This window comes from Lolium perenne, chromosome 4, assembly GCF_019359855.2.
Source record: "Lolium perenne isolate Kyuss_39 chromosome 4, Kyuss_2.0, whole genome shotgun sequence".
Classification (NCBI taxonomy): Eukaryota; Viridiplantae; Streptophyta; class Magnoliopsida; order Poales; family Poaceae; genus Lolium; species Lolium perenne.
Genome location: NC_067247.2, coordinates 183,392,018 through 183,406,230, shown reverse-complemented (window position 1 = coordinate 183,406,230; position 14,213 = coordinate 183,392,018). Strand labels below are relative to the sequence as shown.

The 14,213-nt window shown below is 40.7% G+C and overlaps 2 long non-coding RNA genes across 4 annotated transcripts; both read right to left on the bottom strand.

Annotated features, from left to right (window-relative positions):
• Positions 1-9,129: 9,129 nt before the first annotated feature.
• LOC127348741 (uncharacterized) lies at positions 9,130-13,121 on the bottom strand. 3 transcript variants are annotated; one of them, XR_011756633.1, is made up of 9 exons: positions 12,973-13,121; positions 12,738-12,900; positions 12,561-12,601; positions 12,353-12,400; positions 11,622-11,765; positions 11,257-11,310; positions 11,142-11,175; positions 10,891-11,018; positions 9,130-10,682 (listed from the first exon to the last, which is right to left on the bottom strand). It is a non-coding gene; the product is annotated as an uncharacterized lncRNA (long non-coding RNA). The 3 variants fall into 3 exon arrangements; XR_007879918.2 differs by having other exon boundaries at positions 11,142-11,310; XR_011756634.1 differs by having other exon boundaries at positions 11,142-11,310; positions 11,717-11,765.
• Positions 13,122-13,276: 155 nt separating this feature from the next.
• On the bottom strand, positions 13,277-13,752 carry LOC127348740 (uncharacterized). The gene is made up of 3 exons (XR_007879917.2): positions 13,665-13,752; positions 13,448-13,536; positions 13,277-13,361 (listed from the first exon to the last, which is right to left on the bottom strand). It is a non-coding gene; the product is annotated as an uncharacterized lncRNA (long non-coding RNA).
• Positions 13,753-14,213: the final 461 nt, after the last annotated feature.

Sequence of the window (14,213 nt, the reverse complement as noted above, 5' to 3'; positions counted from 1 at the left end):
TTCAATGATGCATTAAGCACTCTCAGATATTTGAGACAAGTCATGATACAACAATAATTACTAAGAATATGATTAAAATAACATCTAAAATGACATGCCAAAGTCTATGCCACTGTCTAAACAAACTCCCTTTTGCATCACTATAAGCATAAAACATTTTACTCGTCTCCAACACCAATTAATTTATTTGAAACAACTCTCATAGTTAATAATCAATAAAGACCAGAGGGCTAATCATACCTAACTAAATAAAACTAACAAGGTTTGAGCAAAAATAAGAGTGGAGAAACCAGAGCTAAACGCAGTACTAGAAAAAGAGAACACTCGTTGAACAATAAGAGCTACTGAAAACTAGAATGTTCTATGCAATAAAAATGGAGAGTGTCTCTCTCCAAAACAAATATGTTAGGTTACAACCATATGCTACAGAAAACAAAACAAAAGAAAACTAGAAACACAAATAAAGATGCTTAAAGACCAACACATAGTATATGAAGCAATAAAAATATAGTGTCTTGAAAGATGACCTGATATTTTTGTTGAGGAAGAAGGGGGTGTCTTGGGCATCCCCAAGCTTTGACACTTGTACATCTTGGATATTTCTTGGGGTGACATGGGCATCCCCAAGCTTTAGCTTTTGTCCATCCTTCATCTCATAACATCATTCTTCTCTCCCTACACTTGAAAACTTCCTTCATAGAAAACTTCACATAATTTTCATTAGCAGCATTAGTATCAAAATAACAAATCCACTTGGTTCCGTTCTAACATAAGTCAAACAGCCATTAAAACATTTAGCTACTGCAACAACTTCTTTGGAAAGCTCTTTCTCTCAACTCAAAAAAATATCAAGAGGCAAATGCAAATGGTGATAGGAATCTGTCAAAACACAACATCATGTAAAGATTGATTTTTTCGAAAATCCTATGTTGCTCAAATCAAAAAGTGCAAACGTAACGAAAGTTAGATAATAACCTGGGGCATATGCTCAAAAAAATTTGCAGCTCAAAATTACATTCTAGTTGGTAATACGAATTTTTATGGTGACATCACATAATCTGTTTCAGGACAGCAACTTCCCCAAATCTTACTTTCTTCCTATTAGAGGCTATTCTTGGCACAAAAAACAAAATAAAAATGAGAAGGAGAGGTTATTACATAGGTAATAACTTCCAAGACTCAACAAAATGAAAACTACAGAAATAAACAATGGGTTGTCTCTCATAAGCGTTTTTCTTTAATGCCTTTTAGCTAGGCTTGATAGTTTTAATGATGCCCTTATGAAAATAGAAAATGAAGCAAAAGGAGGATCAAGAAGCAAATTCAAAACACATTTAAGTCTAACCCACTTCCTATGCATAGGAATCGTGTACACAAATAAATTCACAAAGAACAAAGTGACGAGCATAAGGGGATAAAACAAGAGTAACTTCAAAACTTTTAGCATATAGAGAGGTGTTTCCGTACCATAAAAACTTCTACAACCATATTTTCCTCTCTCATAATAATTTTCAGTAGCATCATGAATAAACTAAAAAATATAACTATCACGTAAAGCATGCTTTTCATGATCTACAAACACATAATTTTTATCAAGCTCAAAACTAGTGGGATTAAAACATTCAAACCCACTTTTAACAATTTTATAACAAGGTGATTGATCATTCTCAAGAGGTATGGGGCTCAAAGATAAAGTCAAGACCCCTACAATCTCATTTTCAATAGTAGTACAATTAATATTATAAACCAATATAGGACCAATAAAGTCGAAGATGGTGACCTGGCCAACAAGTACAGCTGATCTCCAACATCGTTGTTATTCATGAGATGTGTTCGCAGTCAACCGCCAATAGTCTCCATATGTTCATGTGTAATCCATGAGTAAGACAGCCCCAGGTGTTGGGAGCGTACAATATTCTTGTTTTTAGTGATATACGGGGCCACCAAGGTGGAACTTTGTAGAACTGTGTAGTGTGCTTGAGTGAAAGAAATCCCGTCCCTACATATAATTGATTTCTTTGCTAGCATGCCTTTTCCACTTAGTATCCCCTCATGTCGCGATTCAGGAACATCAATCGACTTAAGGTCAAGAATAAAGTCAACACAGAACTCAATGACCTCCTCTGTTCAATTGCCCTTGGAGATGCTTCCTTCAGGCCCATCACGATTATGAACATATTTCTTTAAGACTCCCATGAACCTCGAAGGGGAACATAATATGTAGAAATACAGGACCGAGAAAGGCAATCTCTTCGACAAGGTGAACCTAGAGATGTGTCATAATATTGAAGAAGGATTGTGGGAAAACCAACTCAAAACTAACAAGACATTGGACCACATCCTTCTGTAACCTTGGCAGAATATCTGGATTGATTACCTTCTCAGATATTGCACTGAGGAATGCACATAGCTTCACAATGGGTACTCGAACATTTTCTGGTAGAAGCCCCCTCAATGCAAACGGAAGCAACTGCGTCAGAATAACGTGGCAGTCATGCGACTTCTGGTTTTGGAATTGTTTGTCTGACATATTTATAATCCCCTTTATATTCGATGAGAAGCCAGACGACACCTTGATACTATGAAGAACTTCAAAAAATATTTCCTTCTCTGCTTTGGTAAGAGCGTAGCTGGCAGGACTTAAGTGACGCCCTTTATCCGTCTTGTTCTATTGATGCATGTTGTTTGGGTCTTTCATACATTGCTAGTCCTCCTGTGTTCTAGTGTATCTTTTGCCTTCCCATAAACTTCCAAGAAGCCTAGCAGGTTGATAACCCACAAGTATAGGGGATCGCAACAGTCTTCGAGGGAAGTAAAATCCAAATTTATTGATTCGACACAAGGGGAGGTAAAGAATACTTATAAGCCTTAACAACTGAGTTGTCAATTCAGCTGCACCTGGAAAAGCACTAGTAACAGGGGTGATGTGAAAGCAGCAGTAATATGAGAGCAATAGTAACAGTAACACAGCAGCAGTAGCAATAACACAGAGGCAATGGCACCAGAAAATAGTTGATACTACTTCCAATGACATATAGAAACGAGTATATGATGATGAGAGATGGACCGGGGTTCCCAGCTATCTACACTAGTGGTAACTCTCCAATAACAAGTGACAAGTGTTGGGTGAACAAATTATAGTTGGGCAATTGATAGGATTGAAATAGCATTAAGACAGAACATCAAGATTATTAATCATGTAGGCATGTTTTCCATATATAGTCATACGTGCTCGCAATGAGAAACTTGCATAACATCTTTTGTCCTACCAGCTGGTGGCAGCCGGGCCTCAAGGGAATCTACTGGCTATTAAGGTACTCCTTTTAATAGAGCACCGGAGCAAAGCATTAACACTTGGTGAAAACATGTGATCCTCATATATCTAAGCCTTCCCCTCCAGTTATCCCAGTTGTTGTCACTCTGGGGCCTCGGGTTCCGGACATAGACATGTGCAAACAATTTGTAGATACAATCTAAGCAATAAGTGTAGAGCTTAAATCTAAGATCATGCCACTCGTGCACTAGTGACAAGCATTAAACACAACAAGATTGCAGCAACAATAACTTCACAAACTTTATAGATAGACTAATCATAATGTAACAATCCATCGGATCCCAACAAACACAACACCGATTACATCAGATGAATCTCAATCATGTAAGGCAGCTCATGAGATCATTGTATTGAAGTACATGGGGGAGAGAGTACCAACTAGCTACAGCTAGAACCCGTAGTCCATGGGGGAACTACTCAAGGAGCATGATGGAGGCGGTGGCGTCGATGGAGATGGCTTCCGGGGGCACTTCCCCATCCCGGCGGCGTGCCGGAACAGAGACTTCTGTCCCCCGAAACGGAGTTTCGCGATGGCGGCGGCGCCCCCGGAGTCTTTTTGGAGTTTCGTCAATTGGCATCGAGGTTTTAGGTCGCGAGGACTTTATAGGCGAAGAGGCGGAGTCGGAGGGGCCACGGGGCCCCCTCCCCATGGGCTGGCGCGGCCAGGGGGCCACCCGCGCCGCCATATGGTGTGGGCCCCCTGCTGCCCACCTCCGACTCTCCTTCGGTATTCTGGAACTTTCCGGGGAAAATAAGATATTTGGTCTTTGTTTCGTCGAATTCCGAGAATATTGCCCGAACAGCCTTTCTGGAACCAAAAACAACAGAAAACAGGAACTGGCACTGTGGCATCTTGTTAATAGGTTAGTTCCGGAAAATGCATGAAATCATTATAAAGTGTGAGCAAAACATGTAGGTATTGTTATAAAACTAGCATGGAACATCAGAAATTATGGATACGTTGGAGACGTATCAAGCATCCCCAAGCTTAGTTCCTACTCGCCCTCGAGTAGGTAAACGATAAAAAGAATAATTTATGTAGTGACATGCTACTTACATAATTTTGATCATACTATTGTAAAGCATATGAGATGAATGCAGTGACTCAAGGCAACGATCTATAGTTTGCTAACAAATAGATAACATATAGCAAAACTTTTCATGAATAGTACTTTCAAGACAAGCATCAAAAAGTCTTGCGTAGGAGTTAAATCATAAAGCAATAAATTCAAAGTAAAGGCATTGAAGCAACACAGAGAAAGATTTAAGTTTCAGCAGTTGCTTTCAACTTTCAACTTTCAACATGCATATCTCATGGATAATTGTCAACACAAAGTAATATGATGAATGCTAATAAGCAAGTATGTAAGAATCAATGCACAGTTGACACAAGTGTTTGCTTCTAAGATGGAAGGAAGTAGGTAAACTGACTCAACATAAAGTAAAAGAAAGGCCCTTCGTAGAGGGAAGCAGGGATTAAATCATGTGCTAGAGCTTTTCAAGTTTTGAAATCATAAAGAGAGCATAAAAGTAAAGTTTTGAGAGGTGTTTGTTGTTGTCAACGAATGGTAGTGGGCACTCTAACCCCCTCATCAAACAGACTTTCAAAGAGCGGCTCCCATGAAGGACGTTATCTCTACCAGCAAGGTAGATCATCCCTCTTCTCTTTTGTTTACACATGTATTTTAGTTTTATTTATGGATGACACTCCTCCCAACCTTTTGCTTACACAAACCATGGCTAACCGAATCCTCGGGTGCCTTCCAACATTTACATACCATGAAGGAGTGTCTATTTGCAAAATTAAGTTGCTTACTGATGAATCAGGGCAAAACATGTGAAGAGAATTATTAATGAAAGTTAATTAATTGGGGCTGGGAACCCCGCTGCCAGCTCTTTTTGCAAAATTATTGGATAAGCGGATGAAGCCACTAGTCCATTGGTGAAAGCTGCCCAACAAGATTGAAAGATAAAACACCATATATTTCCTCATGAGCTATAAAACATTGACACAAATAAGGAGATAATAACTTTTGAATTGCTTAAAGGTAGCACATGAAGTATTTACTTGGAATGGCAGAAAAATACCACATAGTAGGTAGTTATGGTGGACACACATGGCATAGGTTTTGGCTTAAGGTTTTGGATGCACGAGAAGCATTCCCTCTCAGTACAAGGCTTTGGCTAGCAAGGTTGTTTGAAGCAAACACAAGTATGAACCGATACAACAAAACTTACATAAGAACATATTGCAAGCATTATAAGACTCTACACTGTCTTCCTTGTTGCTCAAACACTTTTACCAGAAAATATCTAGACCTTAGAGAGACCAATCATGCAAACCAATTTCAACAAGCTCTACGGTAGTTCTCCACTAATAGGTTTAAACTACATGGTGCATGAGCTTAAACATGATCTACTTGAGAGCTCAAAACAATTGTCAAGTATCAAATTATCCAAGACAATATGAGGCATTTTCTGTTTCCAACCAAATAACAATAAGTGCAATAGCTTCCAACTTTTGTCATGAACTTTAAAAGTAAAACGAAGAACACCAGTGTTCATATGAAAAAGCGGAGCGTGTCTCTCTCCCACACAAGGATTGCTAGGATCCTATCTTATTCAAACACAAACAAAAATAAAAACACACAGACGCTCCAAGTAAAGCACATAAGATGTGACCGAATAAAAATATAGTTTCACTAGAGGTGACCTGATAAGTTGTTGATGAAGAAAGGGATGCCTTGGGCATCCCCAAGTTTAGATGCTTGAGTCTTCTTGAAATATGCAGGGATGAACCACGGGGGCATCCCCAAGCTTAGACTTTTCACTCTTCTTGATCATATATCATCCTCCTCTCTTGACCCTTGAAAACTTCCTTCACACCAAACTTCTCATAAACTTCATTAGAGGGGTTAGTACTCAAAAAAAACTTTAATCCACTTTAGTCCTGTAGTGACACAATGCAAGAACTCAATAAAACATTAGCTACAGCTCTCCACGTCTAGAAAGTCTCACTTAAAGTCCACAAGAGACAATGCAAAAAACAGAGACATAATCTGCCAAAACAGAACAGCCAGTACAGACGAATTTTTAAGAGGTACTTCCGTTGCTCAAATCAGAAAACTCAAAACTAATGAAAGTTGCGTACATATCTGAGGAACACGCATGAAAATTGGCAGATTTTTCTGAGTTTCCTACAGAGAGACCTACTCAAATTCGTGACAGATAGAAATCTGTTTCTGCGCAGAAATCCAAATCTAGTATCAACCTTCTATTAGAGACTTTACTTGGCACAAAATTGCAATAAAATAAAGATAAGGAGAGGTTGCTACAGTAGTAACAACTTCCAAGATACAACAAAACTGTAGCAAAATAAATACATGGGTTATCTCCCAAGAAGTGCTTTCTTTATAGCCACTAGATGACCCGTTGCGCTATCGCGCAAATGGCAGAATTCAATCAGAATGTGAACCATAAGTTTTGACTTATTTTAATATCAGAGGCTCAGAGCGGAGCTCTACTCTTCTTGCCACTGTCGTCACCATAGTGGTAAAGGGAGGGCATTCGGGTTGGGTGGCCATCCAGGCGAGCTATAACATCATCCGATGGCGTGAGTTGGATCCGATGGTGTGAGTTGGAGAAAATGTTCTCGATGGTCCATCCACCGTCCTTTGGCTACTCCATTTGCTCCCATGCCACGGCTCCTTCTGCCCCTCGTATGATCTGCTGCGCTATCGTGCAAATGACAGAATTAAATCAAAATTTGAACCATAAGTTTTGGCTTATTTTGATACCGGAGGCTCAGAGTGGAGCTTAGCTCTTCTTGCCGCCACCATCATCGTAGCGGTGAAGGGAGGGCATTCGGGTTGGGTGGCCATCCGGGCGAGCTATAGCAGTATCAGATGGCGTGAGTTGGAGAAAATGTCCTCGACGGTCCCTCCACCTTCCTTTGGCTACTCACTTTGCTCCCATGCGACGGCTCCTTCTGCCCCTTGTACACCCTCCTTTTCCTCTTCCGACCCCTTAGACGCACTTGGCATCCGTGATGCTAGTAGCCATCCTCAGACGAATTTATGTTAATTGTACAACAGTTTAAGACCTCTATCAATCAATGGTAGAGTTATATCTGCATGGTATCTTAATCTATGAAAGTGTAAGAATACAACAATGGTATTGAAGATGAAAGGTAAGTAAGATATAGCAAATCGGTTAGTGGGTAAATCAAGTGAGTTCGTGGTCAGACAACACATAAGCTCCATGTTTATGTATGTATGCACACGTAAAAAAAGTGGGGAAAAAAAGGAGATAATATTGTAACCATTCTGATAGATCCCTCATACGGAAACAGAAAGGAAAAAAAGATGGCACAAAACAGAGCACATAGACACATAGCTGATCACATACAGAGCAAGCATATGAGCTACTCCGGCTCTGTGAACACGACCACCAACAACAAGTGGTCTTCGGCAGTTTTTGAGACTGGTGCTTCCGTTCTCACAAAGATCTCGAGATTCAGTCGAAAATTCAGAAATAACACAATTGCACCGCCGATAATGCATGACATATCAAAACAGATTAACAAATGTGTAATGCTCACGGTAGTTGCAGAATCTTACAACTTCCAGCAAAGTAATAATAATGTAGAAAAAGCACCACCAAAAAGAAGAAAAGAAGTGCAAAAAGAAAAACCTCCCAGAGCAAGATATGAAATGCAGAAATAGGCCTCTCACTAAGTTAAACAACAGATATAGCACTACAGGTTCAACTTGGCTACATGGTACTACAAAAATAATCTAGGGAACAACGAACAGATCAGATCAGATACATAGTACATAATGAAGTATAGGAGCTAGGTCTAGCCTAACTTGCAGCCCATTTCGATTTCCCTTGTCTGAGAAGGTTATAATGGAGCTTCCTCCGCTTGTTTGACTTGTGGTTCCCAAAACCTGTGTCTTCGGCAGCTTTCGAGATGGTGGTGTTTCCCTCTCAAGCTCAGGTTCTTTTCTCCAGTTTGCTCAAGGATATGCTTTCTGGACTGGCAATATTAAAGTCTCTGAATATTTATGTCGTTGATACGTCATCAGTTCTGCAGTTTCGTTACAAATTGGCGTCATATTGAGAAACATCAAAACTACATGTCAAAGAAAGGTTGATGCATAAATCCATCTGTAAATACAAGTGCTCTAGTGAATATGTTGTCCATGGCACAACCCTTTATATGCCGTACTGGCAGGATTCAAGAGATCAAGCTGAATCTAATTGTTATCAGTAGTTTGAAAAAAAAGAACTGACATGAGATCATAACTAAATGAAAATTTTCCCATTATGTACGAAACTCCTACAGTTTTTAATTCCATGAACCCATAACTTAATGAAACAAAAAAGTAAAATGCAATCATTCTTCACTACACCATGACAATATACACTTCTATATAGTTCCTTTGAAAACATATATGATATTTGAGCACTTCAAAAGACATGTCCAACTCAACGAAAAAGCTAGAGCCTACATGTTTCCTTAACATGCCGATTACCATAGTGGCCCATATTCACCGATGATAACTAAATGTCGATTACCATAGTGGCCCACATAAATAAAAAAAGTAAGTAAGTATCATAGCATACCAGTAAAGGACATGCTAGAGCATTGTCGATGCTTCCATCTCCCTGAATCATAAGTATGAGACTCCGAATCATCAGGGAAGCTGGAGAAATGCAGAATGCAAAAAATGGAACAAGCAAGAGGAGTAAGGAGACAAATCATGCCACAACGTGAGCAAAGAAAAGGCGATCTGCAAACTGGCCTTAACATAAGGGCCCTCTTTTGGAACAAAGAATCTCAAGAAATTTCAAAGCAACAACTCAATTAATGCGAAAATGAAAAAAAAATACATGTACAATGCACCAGACAGGGACTATGAAAGAAATCCAATTCAAGGCAGTGCTATGTTGACACCATATGAGCAAAAGCTACCCTGTCAACATAGCCAATAAATATATGGAAAACACTGCTAATCATCCGGCGGATCGCATGCATTGCGTCGTCCGGGCACGCGACCATCGGATCAAATCCATCGAGCAAACTCATTTTCGTCTGCCCCACTGCATTATCCTCTTCCTCGTCTTCTCCCCACGGGCGGCCCTCAATGCTGCCATCCTCCGTGGGCGTTGCTGCAGAGTGCCCACGCCGCCACCGACGCAGAGAATGAAGGTAAACACATCAAAACTCTAAGCCTTGCGTTAGGAGCTGCGCCCATATTAACATGTAGATTGCACAAATGTTGGCTCCACATATGAACTTCTGTGAAAAAATATATCTAACACTATTTCGAATTAACAATTGCTGCTACTGAATGGCGGCTTAAGTATAAATGCAGCACTAAGAGAATATCAATGTAGGACCTAACATCATCGTCGTCACTATCAAACATGATATCCTTAGGCTCCAACATCATCATAAGCATATATACTCGTTTGATTGCAAATATGTGAGTGAATGCAATAGAGGATTGATTGTCAGCAAGAATGCTTTGTTAAATCTTGCGCAGCACTAATTAATCACACGAAAAAAGGGATGCAGAAGGTTTGAAGTGGCTAAATTCTGATCCCAAATGGTCAGGCAAAAAACATGGAGCTGCGGGAGGGGTGCACACAAAGAGAAGAACATGGAGGAATAAAACCCTGAGAGCGGAAACTGCTGCAAGCTATAAGCATATAAAATATCAGGTATGTGATAGTTTTGGTATCAGAAAAGATGAATAACACACAAAATCATGTTAGAAGTTATTAAATATCAGATATATGGAAAACGCTTAATTGCAGCATGCCGGACATTTTCTAAGTGATAATATGATCATCTGTCAGTGCTAACGAATTCAAGTCTTCTTTAACTAAGTTACCACTGCAATTTCTAAGTGACAAAGCAAAGAGCATGCGAGTAGGGAAATAACATCGGCAACAAAAAAAACTGCTCTCCTGCATTACAACTGGACGGTTCAACCAGTGGGGCAGTGGAGGTAAACATGGCCGGGTGTTCAAGTTATTTTTCAGCTTCTACTTTACTGCTAGAACTACACTTGACAGACTACAATGAATGGATACACCTTCAATCATGTGTGTTTGTGATGAACAAGCAGAACTGTATCAGAATTAAGAATGGAGTAAGGAGAATAGGAGATAGGTGACCTGAGTTGATTGCTTGATGCCCTCATGGTGGGGACGGTGGAGATTTCTATCGTCACAAGGTCCAGGGAGATGCTAGCAGATGGTACAGTTACATGGAGAACTAATAGTTACCATTAGCGTATCAGGGACATGAATAGTTCTGTAGTAGGATCCTCGTGACCTGGCACAAAAACAAATAACGCACAAAATAAACAAACAGCCAGGGGCTTCATTATTAGCCTAGAACTGGAAGACATTTAAACTTTGTTGCTGGTTTCAGTAACAGAGGCAAATATATGTAATTTGTGGGTGATGCAAAAATTGTCACATCAAGAAGAAAACATATGTGTTCATTATCAATACAGAAGAGAGGAAATGTGACGATGTACCTTGTTGCCTGGTGCTTGATGTGGAGGATCAGACCTGAATTATTTTCACAGTTTCCTACTTGCTCCCTTCCTATTCCACCAAACAGAGAGAGCCATTCCTAGGAGGAGAGGAAGAAGTCGATCCTAAACTGACAGAAAACAAACCGAAGGGCATTAAGACATGATTATAAAATTAGACAACCACCTCCACCCGTGAAAAAAGACAAGCATGATGGAATAGAGGAGAAGAGAGGTGAGTGGGATAATCATACCTACAGATGGTTGTTGTCGATGTCTGTGAATCTCCTGGATAACCAAACTGTAGTGGCTCAGAGAGTTTCTGAACATGACCTAACACCAGTTGATAAGGTAGTAATGCAGGGGTACCTAAGGAAGACCTCACAGTCGATTCACAGCTGCCAGAACACTTCCAGGTACTGCCTGCATCATAGTAATATTATCATCAGCCAAAATTAACCGTGACGCAAAATTACACACATCAGCGATGTGTCGACCAACTACACCATTGAATCAACCATTTGGTTTTCGAACCATATAAATAAAGGGCACATTAAAATAAATAGCACATTAATTCATCCATATAGTCAAGCTTTACACATCACATATATAAATAACTCCAAATGAGATTTGTTTTACACAAATCAGCTTGCTAAATAGTAGCTTCAGTTGTTATTCTAGTTAGTAGTAGCAGCAAGTAGCTGGGTGTCCGAAATCTAGAGCTTCATACTCACCGGTTGGAATTTCTTGCATGTGAACTGCATGCATATGCAAAACCTCTAGATAGTAGTAGCAACTGGGTGTCTGAAATCTAAAGCTTCATACTCACTGGTTGGAATTTCTTGCGTGTGAACTGCACGCACATGCATGACTTGCTGCTGCAAAAATCAAAGACGTTGAAAAACAAGATGCATCAGATACCAAAGGCTAAATCAATCAATATAATGAACCTGAAACTCATAGAGTAAATAGTCACAAGGACAAAATGTTGCAAGGACAAGGCTAAAACAACTTCAATTTCAATATGTTCCTGAGATGCACATTTCTTTAAGCAAGGACACAATATTGCAGGGAATGTTCGCAAATTACTAAGTATTTACTCCACAAACTATTCTTTTGTATTGAAGGACTGAGGTCCATTCTGTGGTTACTGCGATGTGCTTAACATTATCTGTCCATGGTGAGGAAATAAAACTTTGTTACTCATCTAAGTATACCAGACTAAATGTAACACTTCGAAATTTAATGAATGTCCTACTTCTACAACCTTTCATCTCATATATTTTGCACCGCGAAAACATATATATCCTTAGCAGGTAGCCAAACAACCAATAATCTAAAACCAGCTCAGACCGACGAAGGCGACGGAATACGTAAACATAACCTGAGCAATATAATCACAGAATACAAAGCTTGACGAGTAAGATAAATCACACGTTAGCAGCATGAGTGCAGGCTCTTATACCTTGGTGGAGGTAGTGTCATTCTGGCGCAGCGGCGACAGGAAGGGTACCTACAGAGGACACGCATAAAATCATATATTTGCTTTTGAAGATGAATCAGATACTACAAATTTTGTACTACAACATAAAACATAAGTTATCATTTGTATATAGTCCAAATACACCTTGCATATAGAAGTAGCAAAGGGAGTGAACTATGAAGAGGCAAACCTGGCATATTATCTCACTGCATCATAAGCAGAATATTTGAACTACATCAGCAAAATAAAGAAGTCAGAATACACATAACAAATGTAAAAAGGGAAAAAATTAGTAATCATTGTATTGCCTAAGTATTATTGGTACAGATTTGAAAATTACTATGATATTAGATGTCAACATTCTCACCTCAAATAGAGTATGACCAGCTGCCAATCCAAGTTCATGACGGAGGTAATGGCGGTCACTCGATGCAGTGACGCTGCTATTCAATAAACCACAAGAAGGCCAAGAAGATAGTTGCTTGTCGTCCTCCATATCCAACAGAAGGGTTCGACATGACCAAAAAGACCTATATCAACATCATTCAGAGGAAGTGATCAACATCACCATAGGGGAACCAATCCTTTTTTTAGCAGCTCACCATGCATAGACCTTTCCATCGTCTGGGTATTGGATCATGGACGAGCTCCTCAAGGCGAGCGCCACCCTGCTCCGTGCGCCCTCATGCATCGTCGTCCTGCTGCGAGCTACTGTGGCCATCCGTCACCCTCCTCCGGGACTCCCGCCCGTCATGTCTGCCATTAGAGCAAGATAATTCCAACAACAGTGAAAAATATAGCTAGAAAAACATTAATTACCGCTACAAATATGGCATTGTAAGGTAAGGAAATAATAATCAGCACTGAAACTATAAAAGTAATGGTACATCATGAAGATGAGTTATTCCGTGGTAGATATTAGCATAGTACACACTTGGGTGAGTGCTACATGGGCAATGTCCAACCAATATTCAGAGAAATCAACAAACGCCTGCAGAAAAAAAAAGGTAGAGCTAGCTAGGATAATGCGAACAAAATGAACACACTCATACAAGGAAAACAGAGAGCGAAGTATACCTGAGCAAGGAAGAAGCGCAGCTGAGTTGAGACCTTTCCAGAGCAGCTCGAACCGTGATTTCTATAAAATTAGATGTGGATCTCATCTCCTGCAGCAAAAGATCGTTCAATTAGATGTGGATCTCATCTCCAGCAGCAAATATCTTTCAATTAGATATGGATCTCATCTCCAGCAGCAAAGATTGTTCAATGGCTAAAAGTGGAAAACAAACTCAACCAGATGGATTAAAAGAAGAAGGAGAGGGGATCCCGGACGGCCGTAAGGAACGCCACTGAGCCTCGAGTCCTCCCCGGGTTGGCTCCTTGCAACCCAAGGTCATAGAGGACAAGAAGAAGGGACACCCAACCCTAGCTGCGAAATCCAAATTAAATTAGAGGCGGAAATCCAGGGAGGGTGGAAGAAGGGAGAAGAGGAGGTGTTGGTTACCGGCGTCGCTGTAGATGTAGGAGGAGGAGGACGTAGCCGGCGTGGAAAGATTCGCTCACCTTGGCTCACCATTGATTCACATCGCCCGATCCGGCGCTCCGACGCACTAGAGAGGGCGACCACCCTGTGGGGACAGAGAGAAGACCGCTGGGGCGGCGGCTGATGCGGCCACGGCCTGATGCCCGCGACCGGTGGCTACCATGGCCTCCTGGCGCTCTACGCAGCGGCCCGAGCGAGGCACGAGGCGGCGGCGCCCGCGCTGCCTCCCGACCATGCTTCTCCAACGCTCGGAAGAGGAGCGGCGAGGTCGATGCGCGGTCCACTGTGCTCCGACCTCCT